A 17,222-nucleotide genomic window follows, 5' to 3' on the forward strand; every position below is an offset into this window, starting at 1 on the left:
TACCTCAATGAAATTTTAGGTGTCTTAGCCCTGGAAGGGACAAGAGGAGCAATCTAATTCCTCAGCTCTGCTGTATGGGCAGAGGACACAAAGAGAGGCACTTCTTAGGACCTGCAGAAAATGACAGCTTTCTTTGAGGCACTTAGAGTGCCTGCTTCTTTCCACGGGCTGGAACTGAGCTCCCAGTGCCAGTGGGCAAAGCCAGCCTGCAGCTAGAGCACTGATGTCCTCTTGGAAACTCATCTGAAACACTCCTAACACTCCATCAACACAGGACCCAGCCTCTATCCCCACTGCAGGACTGACGTTAATGAGATCACGGTGCTTCCACCCACATTTTGCGTAAAGATGCAAAAACTTGTAGGAAAGGAAGTGGATGATGTTTTTAGACTCTAATTAAGCCCTGAGTCCCAACTTCCCAGCAGAATGGCAGAACCAGCAGCCATGGGGTAGTGTGGATGGTGGGTGTTGCAGCTGAGCGCCTGTGCAGCCTGGAACACATGAGGCACAGGGCCACATCACAGAGGACACAAGCAAACCCAAGGCTGGCCTAGCAGCCCAGATGCTCTCTGGCACAGGGTGGAGAGTTACAAGTTATGCTTTGCTTTTCTTGTCTGTTGCATGACACATCTTTTCCACATGTAAGTTTCCTGCCCTTGTTTTTTCTTCTCTTGAGATGAGAACTGGAGCCAACAGCTCCTCGTATCCACAGACAGTAGCAGAGGTTGATGCTTTCTGCCCAAGTGTGGTGTAATAGTTGGGGTAGTCTTGTAAGATGTCAGTGACACATCAGTCCCTCTCTAATGGGGAAATGCACACTTGCATTCCTGTGCTTAGCTCAAGTCATGCTCTCAGCCTTTTGCACCCATGTGGGAGCTGATGGCCCATGTCCGAAAAAGCCAGACATAATTCTGACTGCTGCTAATTTTTCAGGCTTCTAAAAGGGATTTAAATGCCTGTCTTCCTAAGCTGGATTGTATTGGGACTTGAGGCAAGAGATAAGTGCCTATCTCCCCAGAACAGGATCTCCTTAACATGTGTGGGTGAATATAGTTAAATGCCTGAGGAGCTTTCAGGCTCAGTAGGGAGTTGCTCACAGTAATAGGCAATGCTGGGAAACAGTCACTTGGGATTACATGTGGAATTCATGGTAGGGTTTTTTTTACCTGCAGACAATTTTGACAGGCTGCCTTTTTTGTTTTGTTTTGGTTTTTTTTTTTTTTTTGGCATATGCCTTTTTTTCCTTCCTCTATGCAAGAAGAGTAATTTTAGGTTCCCTCAAACTAGACATCATCTTGCATAATATTGGGCACTTGATCATAGCAGGCCTGTACAGAGCAGTAAGCTTTTACTTACTATGTAGTAGTTACTTAGAAAGAAACTTTGCCAAAGGGAGAGGTGTCTGCAAGCTACAGAGTCCTGGGGACTGAGAGCAGGCTCCTCTGCTGTGGGCAATCTGAAGGGACATACTGTTACTGTTCTTCAGTTACACTGGGGAAGATAGACAATAGATTGTTCTAAGGTCAACTCTAAGATCAACCTTCTGTGTAACAGAACCATGCTACAGCATTTCCCCATGAATGGGGATGGCTTTTGGTCCCTATCAGCCTTTTTCAGGTATTTCACTTTTCAAGAAAATGGTCTCATTGGGAAAAGAATTACCTTTGCCAGTGTGGCTATTAGGAGGTGACACCCAGGAACACAGTAAAAAAAAGAAATCTGAAGGTTTTTTAGCCTAGCATCTAAGTTCACGGGAAAGAGGCAACAGTGCTCAAATCCACATTCTCTGAAGAATCTACACTTTTTAGACTAGAGAAGAACAGGATGAAATAGGGACTAATAAATGCAGTGGAGTCTTGGAATAGGGACAGCTTCTCCTCATACACAAAATGCTCAAACCACTCAGCTATTATGCAAGAAGTATAGCGTGCTTATTGTTCCTGCTGAGTTGTTTTGGTTTTTTTTAATCAATCATGTCTGCAACAACTTTTGTATTTGTACATCTAAGTATTCAGTGTATGTCACACTTTCAGGATCTATCTGGTCTGAAAAGCCTGAAGCATGAGTAGTTTGGTCTGGTTGACATTCCCCTTCCCTCATATGCCTTCTCCATATCAGCTAAGTTCTGAGCATCCCCCCTGCCACTCAGTCAAGAGTTATAAGAAGGTATGCAGAAAAAAAGCAATTACAAAAATACAATTTTTTTTTAAATCTCCAAACATATCTACCCACAAAACTTGCATGGAGACATAAGGCAGGTGAGGTGCTAACAAAAATACACAAGCTTTTGTTAAAAACTTCTATCATAAAACACTTTAAAATACTACATATATTTAGAATTGAGCAAGGGTATTAAGAGGCTTCACACTGTACAGGACAACTTGACTTGGCTCAAAGAACAACAAGTTTTATGGAAATTCTAGATGTAACCAGCATTATTTCAGCAGTGGAAATCAGTTCTTATGTAATTCCTGGATTTATTGGAAAATGTTTGTAAGTAGATTAACTGATTGATTAACACACATGAAGTTTCAAAAGCACTTTGACAAAATCCTGTGCACAAGGGATGATAAGCACTCAGGGGATAAGAACCAGCATATACGTGAAACAGAAGAATAGAAACAAAACCCCACAGAGAGTGAAACAAAGGAATTGATTTTCATCAGAAAATCACAGCAAAAGAAGAACAGGGTGTCAAGGTTCCATTGAACATCCAACTCTGGCTAATACATTCCTTAATGCCTCAGATGGGGTAAGGGAAAAGCTATTGCATTATAATGGCTTGGTGTTTCTGTTAGTCAGGACAGGAGAGGAGCAGAGGAATTTCAGACATTTAAACAAGCAGGGTGTACTGGCAATATTCTAACACCAAGAAAATAATGCTATTAAATAAAAAAGATTATTTATGTCCACTGTAGAAATGGCTTTGTTGACAGTTAGTTCATTTGTGTTAAAAGATATCTAGTGTCAACAACTGCCATGTGATTATTTCAGTGTTTGTATAGGGATGTCTGCAAGCACCTGTGGCGTTCCCTATGCAACACTGCCCAGCCCATAGCTAAGGGTATTTTGTTAGGGTTCAGTAAATTGATAGAAAGATTATTATGGTGCAGAGCAAGAGTTTTCCATGACACCAAGGTCTGCCACCTGTCTTTGATCTCTTCCTTAGCAATACTGTAAGACAAACACATCTTTCATCAGTGTGGCTAGCACTATTCTATTAAGAAGGAAATAATAAAGCAGAATCACCCCTCAAAAACTGGGGATCATGAGTTGATCTGCACCTGTATTTTTGTTGCATCTGCTTGCAAGAATACTTGAGTGCCACATAAAATAATATTGCTCAAGGCAAGGTTTGTGGGGAGAACGCAGCAGACCAGCTTTCAGGTGCATGTAATCCTGCCCATCCCCTTACCCAAACGGGACTGAACACACTACAACATGTGACAGCACTGCTCCTGTTGGTATTGAAGGTTTGAAAGCAGAGTGCCCCGGTCTCATCTGTGCTGTTTGTGGACACTTCCTGAATATTGCACTCACCGCTGTTGCAGCTGGCCAGTCAGCTTCAGGAAGCAGTGGGATTGAGTCCTTGAGGACACAAGAGTCCTGGTTTTGGGCATATCAGCTATAGACAAGCAGGTGGCTCCATGCCACGAGCAGGGTGTCCCCACACTGATGGTAGATGGGTGACCAGGTCAGGGAAGCTGAGACATGGAGTTTGAATGTCAGGATCTTCAGAGCTGGACAGAATTGGCCAAAATGGCAACGATTGTGCCCCATGCACATGCAAGTGAGTTTGGGACTGTGACTGATGTTTTAGACAGTCAGTGGAGGCACCTGCTGCTGCCAGAAAAGCAGGTGTTTTTCTTACCTGTTGTGAGCTTTTCATACAGGTTGAAGTGACCCCACTCTGTGTGTGTCTCACATCAGTATGAAGATACTTTTCCACATGTATTCCTGTTTCAACAATTGACTTCAACAATTGACAATTGACTTGTTAGATTGGATTCTTACATGTTGTCTTTAGGACCCACACTGCTTTTACACTGGGCTCCTTGGGGGCAGTTCTGACCTCAGTGCTCCCCCAAGGATGGGAAGAGCATCTCTTATTTCTGTTGATGTTTCTGAAGACTGACTGGGTGTTTCCAGCTGCCTGTCTCTAAGACTGTGGCATATGAGAGAGCAAATGCAGTGATGGGTAAAGAGATGTGTAAAACAAGCTGGAGGGAAGATCAGGCCAAAAATGATGCAAAGGAAGACATGCAGGTGACAGAAGATAGGAACTGTGAGAAAGCCTGGAGGTTGGTTCACTTTGGTTTAACTTTGCTAAAAAATGTTCCAGCTCACTGCTAACCTAGATCATGTCATGCAGTGGGAAGGATGAAAATGGGCAACCTTCTGTCTGTAGGGTGAGGATGTTTGAAAGCAACTGGAGATGAAAAGCCTGGTGCAGTAAAATCATGTATCTTTTGGCAGTGCTGGGGCGAGGGGCAGCTGCCCCTCCCTGACCCCAGGCAGAGATGTGCTGAAAGGTGAAGTCACAAACAGGGGGGATGCAATGGTGTCCTGAGCTGGGACATGTGCAGGGCCCAATGTTATCTTTCTCCCTTCTATACCAAATACACTGGGGGATTATTGAGAGTGGGAAATGGTCTGGCAGTTCTTTAAACCCACTTTACCCTTCTTTTTATTCCTTCCCTCTGGAACAGATGCTTTGCACTACTCTTTGTCAATAGGTCCTGTCTCCCTAATGTCCCTAGACACTTAATACTGCTGCAGCTTGTTCCTCTAACCCTTTCAGCAATCTCTGCACTGTTACTTCTCCTTGTCCTGGGACAGCCAATGCTCTCTCCCATTTTTCCCAATTCCATCTCACTTTACTTTCTAATCACCCAGACAAACCTGTCTCTCTATCTGCCTACAATCACTGGATTCTCTGTTCTCTTGATCACACCTGCCTGTCAGTTGTCCAAAAAGATTACGTATGCCTTGAATTTTCCACTTTAATAAATGAATGATTGCAGTGTTATATAACTTGTTTATGTTTGGCTTGTGCACTGCTGGTTTGGACTTCAGCTATTCTATAGCATTACATTAATTCACCAAACACAAAGGAACTGTGTGAAAAGCTCTCATGGCCAAGAAATTAACAGACTCAACATTTTAAATTTGAAGGGAAAAGTTAAACAAAAGAGTAAGTAACTCCTGCTATTCTTGAGGACAAATTCACATATGGCATAGACAAGGTAAGAGGAGACATCTGATGGCTGAGGAGACATTTCTCATTCCTTGTCCTTGGGATGATCCAAGTCTCGGTAAACACTGAGCTTTATTTTTCATTCTTTATCTCATTTTTCTCAGCGTAAAAGCAAATAAAAGTGTGATCAATGCCAAATTGCCTTAAGAACAACTGCAGAGAAGATTCAGCAGGGTTTACACCTTGCACTTTCTCCAATATTTGTCTCTGAGGAAGTGCCAAATGTTCCAGAATTGTAGTTTGACCCCCTAGAATGTATGCCCTAGAAATTATCAAAGAAATTTCATTCGGCTTATAAAAATAATTTAAAGGATGGAAAAAGCCAAAGGCTCATCCTGACAGCTGTTAAGAACACACTTTCAGTTTTGATTGATCACTGGAACATGCTCCCCAGGGAAGTAGTCATGGCACCAAGCCTGCCAGAGTTCAGGGAGCATCTGGACAATGCTCTTAGTCACATGGTTTATTTTTGGGCAGTCCTGCAAGGAGCAGGGACCTGCAATCAATAATACTTTCAGGCCCTTCCAACTTGAAATATTCTATGATTCTATGTCTGATTCCAATTTTATATATGATATTAGTCTTCATATTTTTTAGAGGTCATAAACTATTTTGATTATATGTAATCCATTACTTATGATAATTTAATTTGAAAGTCTATTCAGATGGCAGTTTAATTTAACATCATCATCACATCCCAGTCTGCTGAGACAGTACAGAATGAAACATTGGCCATTTTTTAAAATCTCTCGCTAGATATTCTCAAATATGTAACAAAGTGGGTAATTCTTAGTCCTCTGGATTCTCTGAGAGATGAAATTGCTCAAGCCTGATAGATGAAATTCAGATTCCCATGAGGTGCAGTAGTTAGAAATGATGCATTTCAGATTCTGGATTAGTCTTGGCTTCATATTACTTTCTAATCTGCTGCTGCCTTTTCAGTAATATCAGCCATTTACATTCAGTATTTAATGACAATAGGCCTAACCTAAAGGACTCAGCTATTGCTGCTTGTATATATGTTAAATTCTTAGTGTCTGAGTTTGGGGATTTTTTGTGTGTGTTTGTATGTCTAAGAGCATGTGTTGAAGTACCAGCATTATATTATAAAATGACATAGGTATTTTACATGCATAAGAAGCTTTAAAACTGTTTTATAACAAGTATTTTTTCATCAAGTAAAAGGCCTTAATCCAAACCAACCAACAATTAAAGAGATGACTTGCAACCTTTAAACCTACTTCTTAAAACTAGCCTATTTGTTTTCTAGAAACTTGCAAAAATACCATCACCCAGTCAGAACTGTCACTCTAACTGTTAATTGATAAGTATAGGATAAGCTGCTTTAGCAATACAGAACATTTTATTCCATAATCCCAGCTAGAAGATGTTTTCCTACCCCCTGACTTCACTTCAAAGCGGATTTATCCAAAGTCTAGATTACTAAAGTGAGTTTAGACTACTTTAGTAACAAAAAAAAAGTATATATATATATACATTGTAAATGTATGTGCACATTTATGTGTACAGATAGTAAAATAATATTTTCAAATTGTATTAAGCCTGTGGAAGGCTAATGGCATTTTCTGCACCCAGGAGTGAATAGAGAAGTGTTTAAAGGTATTGGTTTATGCTGTAACTTCTTTACTCAAAAGAGTAGGGATTTTTGTATATAAATCACATTACAGCATTGTTACTACTTTGAATAAAGGAGTTATATTGGTTGTAACACTGACTAGCTACAAAAACACTAGTGATGGAATCCAAATTCTCCTGGTAACCATATAGTGAAGTTGCAAGCCCTAGCAAACAAGTTTTTATCCATCAAAAGTGTAACTCCAGAAGCCTTTACTACTGTTTCAGATGAAAGCAGAATAAGCAACAAGAACCATACGTTACGTACAGGATGAGTGGCTTTATGCTCATAGTTTCACTAGCTGGGTTTCTAATTGCAAAACCAAGGGGGTTTCCTGCAACTTGCATGTTGGGTCTTGCACCCATTTCACTTCTGGCCAGACTGCCTTTTATTAGGGTTTTGCTTCTTAATTATGAGACTATTCACAGCCAATTCACTGTGTTTTAGTTGGTTTATTAGTTTGTTTTTGATTTTTTTCTCAAGGAGAAGCCAAGATTTCATATCTGGCTTCCCTTGGTTTTTGTTTGTCATGATATCAATTATGCCCTTGTTTTGCATTGTCTTGCAACCAATGCTTACAATATGTCATTAATAGCAATCAAGGATCTGGTTCTGTCTTTCTTGTTGTTGAATAAATAGGGAGAGTATGAAATGAAAGAGAACTTTACTGCTTCATCAAAATACAGTTTGTTTACAGAAAAGTGTACAAATTTGCCCATAATCAGACTCAGAAATGGCGTCTTGTCTACCTGCAGTTTGATTTTTTTTCTCTATTTAATTATTAATTGATCCTGCTGCTAATCAAAAAAATTAGTTTAAATCATGATATTATGGAAAAAAAATTTACTCAGCTTCAGAAATGCATATGGAAGAATGCATGATCTGTAGTTCAGGGACAAGATCAGGCACTGAAGAGCCACACTGGATGAGATGGAAAATCAGCACAGATTTGTATATACCTGTTACAGCAGCCAGGATCAGGTATCTCAGAGGAAGTTTAAAATCTTCTCAGCAAACAACCTCCTACGTGTAATCTCTACTTTCCTTCTCTACCTATTATTCTGCTATTTAGTAATGCTTGTTATGCTAGGATTCCAAAGATTTTATATCCTTTTTTTCATCCTATTGCCATTAATTGTCTCTTTATATGTATTTGATATGTAGGTGATACTCAAAAATATTTTTTAATTTTATTGTCTCTTCTAGGTCTGCTGCATTTTATTTATATGATTATATATATCATGTCACAAAATATTTTTATACAATATTTTATAATTTAAACCACCTTCTTATTTCATTGCATAGCCCTTTACTTTTGTACAAGGCAGGAAAGAAAAATTCTCAGTCTATCTTTAAACAATTTATTTCATAAACTGCTTTTTTGTCTTACTCATTTCCTGTTTACTGTAAAAGGTCTTCTATGTCTCTTCAGAGGGAATTCACAATTCAACACAATCTGTCAACTTTTATTTAGACATCCCCTGTTCAAACTGTACAATGGAGTGTATACTGTAACTGAGACTTCAACACAGAAAGAGGTGTTGATATAAAGAGTATTTCATATATTTATAGAGCAAAACTGCAAGTGTAAACTAGGCAGAGACTAAGGGATGAGTAATAAGTGAACCACCAACAAGGGATGTTCTTGTTAAGGCCTGCACAGAATCAGCTAGTCATGCCAGGCTGCTGTCTACCCTATTTTGAACTGCAAGGTCATATGAAAATACAGATGACAACTGCTCTGGATGTTTTCCTAAAATTCTGCTCCTGGGCTCTCATGCTGTCTCCAGCACTGGTGCATCTCATTACAGCCATGCAGCCCTGGCATTAGAGGGTGAAATCTCTTCACATGCTGGGAGTGATGAGATCGGTGCCGCCGATGGAGATGAGCCAGGATATCTAATGCTGCAAAATGCCTTTGAGAGCATCTGCCCTCTCATCAGCACACACAACTGCTCTCCATCTGTGCCATTCTCCATACTCTGGGACTGCATCACCCCTTCACCAATTAGGCCATTATGCTGCTAAGGACAATTTGTAAGTAATATTTTTGGTGCACTTTGTTTTTCCAATTACATTTGTTTTCCACTTAAAGAGAGAGTGAGAAAAGAAAGAAAAGAAAGGGATTTGCAATGAGTTCTTGAAACAGTTTAAATTGAAGGCTTGGTCTCAACTTTTCCTCTTTAATTATCTGCTTCTGCTACTTGGAATTTTCAGGGCTGTTTGAGCCCTGTAATAACTTGTGTGATTTATAGTTATAATGATTTATTCCTGCTAGGGGGAGAAACCATGCTGATTGCTTCTCTCTTGTTTTTGCTGTGTCATTCCCTATGCTCACAGTATGTATTGCAATGGTTTTTCTAAAAAGACAAAAAGCCCTAATCAATATAATTTTCTAAAAGCAAACACTTGATGTACACATTGATACACAAGCTGCTAACTATATCATATGTGAAAATAAACACGCCTGTTGAGTGCATGTATGGATGCTTCAGGTTTTTTCCCAGAAAAAAAGTGATTTTCCATATATCAAGAATCTGATGTGTTCCCTGCTATTTTCTTGTTTACTCAGACCAATCTACTGCAATCTATTATCTTTGAGCTTTTCACTATGCACTAGACTGATAGCTTCAAAGATTTTCCTTAATAACTTCAAGCCATTTTCTGATCATTGCACTGGATGGTGGGCCCACTTAGTACAGATACTTAATTAAGCTTGGTTGTTGGTTGGGTGTTTTCTGCTCCCAGACTAACCAGTTTACATTTATACAAACTGCAATGATTCCAGTAGAAAATAAAAACAACTGAATGTGGTTTTATGTGGTTGGTTTGTGTCCTTTGACTGAAATTCATTCACATCTTTAGAGAAGGACAAGAAGTACATAATATTGAGTGCTCAGGAGGTGATTTTTGGTGCATTCAGGCCCCCTGCACAAAGGGAAACTTTGCTCTTCTTTCAGTATTAACATTGTGCCTGCAAATAGAAATCATATTATCTTCAATTGCATTTACTATGCATCAGTGGCACACTACTCAGGTTTGTCCTCTCTCAGGTTGTTCTGCATTTAGGAGAGGGGAGCAGGTTTCACTACCCAGATGATACATTTCTTGATAACTCGTAGCCACCAGTAAAAAACTAACATAAATTATTGGTGACTAAAAACCACATGTATTTGAAATGTGGAGTGATTTTATCACCTCTGTCCAGTGTCTCCAGAAATTATCATTGGTGATGATAGGAAATATTTGTGTCAGGGGAAAACAAACAAGCAGGTAGAGATGGTGCCCACCAGCTCAACACTGCTGCACAGTAACTCACTTTCTTGTCTAGGAATCACTCCACAGATCGACTAGTTTTATTTACCAGTCCTCCTAGACAGAGTTTGGAAATGAGAAAAAAGTGTTTTACATTTTTTTGTTATATTGTTTCCTTGCTTCAGTCCATTCTCTCTGCAAAGCTTCTGTTTATTTTTCTTTGTTGCCTTGTACCTGCACTTGCAGCTGGAGGTTGCTGCCTCTGACCTTTCTGCAGAGAAACCCAAGCCCACGCTCTCGTGTCTCAATGCTGTGACTCCTCTGAGGATCTGGCTCTTGAGGGAGGAGGGTCACTACCAGAATACCAAGCACTCCCAATTGCCACCCAGCTCCAGCAGCCTTGGAAGCAGAAGAAATCCTCCTGTATTTTGTGATACTTAGTGGATTTGCAAAATCTTAGGCTTTCCCTATTTTTCAGTGTCCTTTTTATTTAATTATGGAATCAACCAATTGAAAATATTCAAACTGAGAAATAAGACTTGTTGTGTGTCCAGAAAGAAATATATCTGTTAAGATCAGTAACAATTACGTGACAAAACCCATATAGACTAATTAATAGAGTCAGGATTTTTGGAATTTTTTTGGATTTTTCCCCCTCTGATAATCTGCCAGCTCCTCAAGAAATCTATATTTATTCACCTCCTAATATTTTGAAAGGCACAGTCACTGTCTCTTGCATCTTTAGCACCCACCAATTCCAATCAAAATATCAGCAATGAAGATGGATATCCCTGTCAGGCATCACTTCATCTCCTAGTAGAGCAAGGAAGGCAAAGCCAGTATCATAAATCACTTTCCTTCAAGGGTATAGTCAAGTGACATGGGAAGTTAAAGGTTTAAAATAAAGTTTCAACTTCACCTGTCACTTTCTCTGGCACAGAATGACAAAATCCCAGTGGATACAGTCCGGCTCAAGGAAGGAGAGGGAGGCTGCATGGTCTTATGGTCCATATTGCCAGCCATCTCCAGGACTAGTGCTAATTGTGATCCTTGGAATTGTTCAATGTGATTCCATGTTTCTATGGCCAGGAAAAGCCAATTTTCAGCCCTTAGTGTCTTTTCAACAGTTATATAAATTCCTTAGGCTGAGAATTTTCTCTGATAATGCATGAAGGGCAAGAATCAAAGCCCAGCAAGTCCATGGATTGCATCTCAGTAGGCTTTGATTCTCTTTGGACATGACACCCAGCTGCAAATTGAAAGGGCAGAGCTGCACAGAATATTCAAGAATACTGTAGAAAGGAGGATAGGGAGGCAGGACTGGCTGGAAATACCCAGCCCTTTTTCAGGTCTGTAAAAACAGATGACAAACAGAAAATAAAGCAGCAGCCAGAATGACCTTCCAACACAAAATGTTCCCCTCCATCAATCCTAACAAAAAGGCCTTGTAATAGGCCTCCAGTAGCCTCTTTGAGGAAGCCAAGAACCAATCCTTCATCTTCTAAATCCATGGGGGCTTTTTCAGCTTTAAGAGTGGCCAGTCTGCTTTTGGGTTGGTTTCCCAAGAGTGGAAAAATCTCAGTGATAACTGAAATGTAAATACTGTAGAAAATCTATTATCCAAACTGTGACTCTTCTGCTTCATCACTAGTCACTGCAACACTGCCTTTGAGTCTTAAATTTATTTACTGACCATAAGGCCCCTGTAATTAAACCATTAATTTGCTCCAGAAAGTGACCCTAGGTTAAAAAAAAAAAAGGAAATAAAGGCATCACATGATTCCACATAACTGCAAATGATATCCTCAACTAACCTCATACAACATCATGAATTGTCAGTGAGATTGCAGGGATCTGGAAGGTGGATTTGGACTGCAGAACCATAAATCCTACGGGACAGCAGTTAGAAAAACACCAGTGAACTTGCACAGCCCAAGCCAAGCTGCAGAGCTGATGGGTACAGCTAAATCATGTTGTAAATGCAGAAAGTGAAAAGTGTTCCAGATGGTGTGTTCTTCCCCTTAAATCCTCTCAGGTCTCACCTGGGGATATGAGTATCTCTAGACATAGTCATAAAAAAAGAGACAATACCTAAGAAAAGAAGTATAAAAGAAAAACAAATTGAGCTCATACTTGAGTGGCTTACTGGAAAAATCTTAAACTTTCCATACATATTTTTCTTTGGTTATCAATAGCTATTCTTCTCTAATTTCATAACCTAAGCAAGAAGGGAACAGATCAAACAAATGTTGTCATAAAAAGTCAAAGACATTTTATGCTTTGCTAAGATGCCATTGCTGAAATGTCTGGTGTTAGAAACAATAGAGCAAAAGATTTAAATGACTAACAGCTATTTTAGAATAAATATGTCTTGCATAAGTTGCATGCACAGTAAGAAAATAAAAATTAAGGAAAATTGCTCAAATAAAAAGCATAAGATGTGAATTTCAATAGATTACAACATGTAGGCCAGCATATTCTAGCTGCTATTGCTCTATTTGGCTTAAGAAACAAAAGTATTTAGGATAATTATAATTACAACCAGTAAGAATTTCCACGCTTGGGGAAACATTAATATTTCAACATTTCAACATGCTGAATCAGAAAAAAAAATCCTAAAAAAATCAAATTTTTCTCAGAAAAAAATCCTTAAAAATTATGGGTTTTAGGTATTCCATATAGATACTGTCAAAACAGTACCTATATGGAATACAAATATCCATATAGATACTGCCCTATGTAATATCTGCAGCATTTAGTAGAAACATAGCATTTAATTCATTATTCCAATACAAGTACAAAATCAACATGAAAGGAATAGGAAAATTTAACTCTTTCAACTCACAAAACAGAGTATTTTGATGCTGAACAAGGATGTTGTGGAGGAGATTCTAAGCACTGTGGAAATGTCTGCATACTAGCTAAGTTTGGACACCTTCCAGCTCCACTTCTCTTTGACAATATCCTGATCATGAAGTCTGTCTTTCCTTCTTGTTTCTTTCCTTCCTTTCCTTTTTTTTTTATATGATAATAGAACAATAAATATGATAATAATAAAGCAATTTTACTAGTATATGTGATTTTTTTTTCAACTTATTTTTCTTTCAATGCCTATATGGAAGCCTGCACATCTTAGGACTAATGTGCAAAACTGAATCCTCAGAAAACCCAGGCAAGGAAAATAAGCAGATAAAATGATGGACAAAGAGAGATGTGCATTTCAGAGGAGAGCTAGGATTAGAAGCAGCATAGCCCTGGGTTTCAGACTGGGCTTCAGAATGTCATGCTTCTGGAAAAACAGCTCAGTGCATCCTTTCACAGAAGAGATTGGCCAGCTAAAGTGCTGTGCATAACCTCAACTTTTATGTCTATTTCTGACCACAAAGTGGATGCCCGTGGGAGGGCAGGTACACCTGCAGGAGTCTGTTAGTTCAGATCAAGGCACACTCTTCTTGAGGCAGCTCCTGCCTCTCCCAGCAGCCTGCCTGGCTTGCACCCTGGAGGCATCTGGGCTACAGAAGGAGGGGCCCTTCATGAGACACTCCTGGGTGTGCAGGTGTTCAGGCCATGCCATGGACTTGGTCCAAAGTAAAAACCCCTGGAGCACCAGATCCCTTTTCCTCCAGTCTGCTTCTGCTGAGCTAGTGCAGACATAGCCAAAAAATTCCACACACCATTCACCAAATTTAGAATATTCCTGCAACTCCTTAGTTGAGATTGGACCTTTTGAAAGTATTTGTGAAGCATGATCCTTAAGAAACATGGTAAAGATGCTATGGAAACATATAGGTCTTATGGCAAACCACAGCACAGGGGCACCTGTGTTACCTACCCATGAAGGTGATGCTTGTTAGAAGGTGGAGAAGTTCTCCTGCCCTCCTGACCTGTCTCCGCAGCCCCTTAGTCTGCTTCTCCATGTCTGGAAACTGGGTGACCAGGCAGGATGACTCCTGTGACACCCTCACAGTAGATGTGTCTGCTGCACTGGGAGGGGACCAGCTCTCCTGACCTCACTCACAAATGCCAAGTCCATTGAAAACCCAAGCTGCAGCCCACAATAAGCTGCTGCTCTCCCTCTGACAGGCAACTGCACCAAAAGCTTTGCTGGAAGTAGGGGAAAACAATGCTTGGTGATGATGTGTGTCTCACCCCACAGCAAGAGCTGCAGTTCCACAGCCCAGCTCACCCTGTCCCTGCCCGGGCTGGGCTCCCCAGCCTGACCTGCATGGTGCCCAGAGGGAATGCTGCAGTGCCTCCTTGTGCAGCTCTGGGACGCCTCTGCCACCGCTTCAAGTGGCCTGCCTGGGTGTGGGACAAGCAAAGGGTTTGCAGAGGGCAGCCTCCAACCCAGGCACCTGCACGTGGGGCCTAAAAACGGGCACTGCAGGGATTTGCTCCTCACTTTTCTTTCCAATAAACTCTCTGATAATTGCCTTGGCTTTAGAGCTGAAGGCCTCTGGAGTAATGAACAACTGTTATTTCTAGTACAGTGGGATCGTTGCCTGTAATGTTATCCCTTAATTGCTGCTGCGGTGCAAATTATGAAAAGCAAGAATATCCAAATATAGACACTTGGCCCTTGTGACAGGAAATTAAGGTCTCTTCTCTGGCACTGCTGCATGCCCTGAACTCCCACTCAAGTCAAAATGAATTACATACATTCAATATTTTGAAAAACAAGCTCTTAACCTCTACAAACGAGCTTATAGAGTTCATATCATGTGTGTTCTGGCTATCCCTATAAATGTCCAATCCTTTTTCAGATCCTACTAATCTCCTGGGCATCCTAGTCCCTTCAGAGTTAATGGCAAAACTTGGCTGAAAAGGATGTAGTGTTTTATTTTAAAATAAAGAGTAAATCTGTGAGTGCATTATCTTTTGAACTTTTAGTGGTTTGGATTGATTAATTGGGGTTTTTTATGGCAAGAAAAAGCAAGCAAATATTTCTATATCATCCACAATATAAAATCTCCTATCTTCCTTCCTATTTCTGCCGTAACACCTTGAGAGTCTACCATTTTCAGCATCTTGGATAGAAGCTTTTCCATACCTGTTCATGCCTTGCTTTGGTGCTGTACTCTTAGAAGCAATAATGACCAGAACAAATTTAGACTTCTGAGAATAAGTGTGTTATCTCTACAGAGGCTTTTTAATATTTCAGGAATTAAGAGTCTAAATGCCTAATCTCCACTGTGAAGTGTCTGAAAAGCATGGTATTGTCAAACAAAAGCCATAAACTGCTGAGGAAAGTTCCAATCCTTCTCTTACTGATGTCAGTGGGAATTTTGCCAGGAAGCTCAGCATGATAAGGGTACAGACCAAAGTAATCAGTTCTACAGATGATTACATGAAAAGCCCTTCATTATAGCATGATGAATGAGTATTATTACAGTCATGAGACACAGACATCTTCTGGAACCAAAACCAAGAAAAAAAATGTATTAAGGCTATTCCTCCTCCGAGTTGGGCCTGTTTGGTAGTGGCCTTTCACCAGATGACTTTTCACATGTTAGCACAGCTACTTTGGTTCTGGCCACAGCCTGATATGCACAGTGAAATGAGCCCAGATTTCCTGCTGCACAGTTCCTCTCTGCTAAAGGTCTCTCAGTCCATGAAAGCTGTGTCGTTTGGCAAGTAAAATATTTTTGGCAAACTCAGGAACATTACACTTTGTTGTCCATCTTCTCACTTCAGTTCAAGTTCAGTCTTGCTCCACGGGTGCCTCTTCCAGGCTGGAGAAGGGCAAGCAGTTACCGCTCGTGAGTGGTGGCCGATGTCTTGACGAAGGGACACTGTGGCACAGAGCCCTGGAGGCAGACAGCGCTTCTGCAGCCTCAGCCAGCCTGCCCAGGGCTCGAGCTGAGAGCAGGGAGCAGGAGGTTATGGCCATGAATTGGGCACTGAGGGCACGGATGGTGTGTGCAAGCTAACGGGGCGCCCTTGCAAACACCTTCGGGATCTTCGCGTTCTTCAGGGAGCATTTGTTAGGCAGATGCACTGATGTTGCTTTGCACAGTTCATCCAAGAAAGTGAAGTTGCACAGTACCCTGCAAAAGCAAAGTCTGTATGAAGATGGGAATATGACTAGAGTTTGTATTAACTTTGGATTAAAGTGTTTTATTATTACTTATGTGTAAGGAGGTTAATTTTCTCTCTATTACTTGGGGGACTAACAGAAGCCTGCGTTCCCTACTGAAATCAGTCCTTTGTCAGCTTAGCAAAATCTGTATTAATAAAGACAAAATGTAAATATTTATAAAACATGCACAGTCACATCACTCACTGTTACTAAAATCATTAATAGTGTCTGGTTCTGGTTTGTATTGTCACAGTCACAGGAAGCTGCAGTGATGACAGTAGGAAAATACACATCCACAGTAAGTTTTAGATACACTTTGGGGAGGATTTTCTTCACTACCTTACTTAGGAGAGGAGTTATAATGGTGCATTTTAATTTATTTTCCACATGTGCATGTTGGTTACATTTCTTATCCGAAAGAAACTGTGAAACTCTCCCACTGCTTCTTGCCTGAAACTGCTCTCTGGATTGCAGTTCTGATTGTCTCCTCTTGAAATTATCATTAAAATAGTACACTGGCAAAAAAACATTTGTCGTGGTTGGGGGTGCTGAAATATTTTCTGTTATTTTTATAGCAGCAGTTAATAATTCCCTGAAGCTATCCATTCAACTAAATACCTCATCTTTCTGCAGTCCTCTGAAACAGTGGTAAAAAATCACTGCTATTTCATTTGAACCTCTCAAGTGATGGGCAAAAATCAGTTGCCTAGCAAGCAGAAGTACTTTTGTTTGTGCTAAAAGGTCAAGACAAAAATGTGCTGAAAACTTTCTGGATACTTATATAAAGAGATGAGTTATGACTTGGGAGTTATTTATTGCACAAAAGAGTCTGTATTTGACCCTCTGCATCCTGCTCTCACATACTTTAAGGAGAGTAATAAATATTTCTCAAACAAACATTCTGATATTACAGAAAGATAACAGCTACCTCTCTCAGTTTAGATGAACTCAGAAATGTGCCTAGAAAATAATTTTTCATCTGCTATAGAAATGTC

General features: G+C 40.2%; 1 protein-coding gene and 1 long non-coding RNA gene across 4 annotated transcripts in view; one reads left to right on the forward strand and one right to left on the reverse strand.

Annotated features, from left to right (window-relative positions):
* The window catches only part of ZBED1 (zinc finger BED-type containing 1), a 53,588-nt gene that overhangs the window by 14,466 nt on the left and 21,900 nt on the right, over window positions 1–17,222 (reverse strand). For 2 of the 3 annotated variants that reach the window (XM_058043633.1, XM_058043660.1), the window contains exon 2: window positions 15,199–16,195. The exons of the other annotated variant lie outside the window; for it this stretch is intronic. The gene's annotated coding sequence lies outside the window, so the exon portion shown is untranslated. The remainder of the gene's footprint in view (window positions 1–15,198; window positions 16,196–17,222) is intronic. 3 annotated transcript variants of the gene reach the window in all.
* On the forward strand, window positions 8,188–10,669 carry LOC131095664 (uncharacterized). Its single transcript, XR_009115905.1, has 2 exons — window positions 8,188–8,930; window positions 10,395–10,669. It is a non-coding gene; the product is annotated as an uncharacterized LOC131095664 (long non-coding RNA).

The sequence above is a fragment of the Melospiza georgiana genome, chromosome 2 (assembly GCF_028018845.1).
Source record: "Melospiza georgiana isolate bMelGeo1 chromosome 2, bMelGeo1.pri, whole genome shotgun sequence".
NCBI lineage: Eukaryota > Metazoa > Chordata > Aves > Passeriformes > Passerellidae > Melospiza > Melospiza georgiana.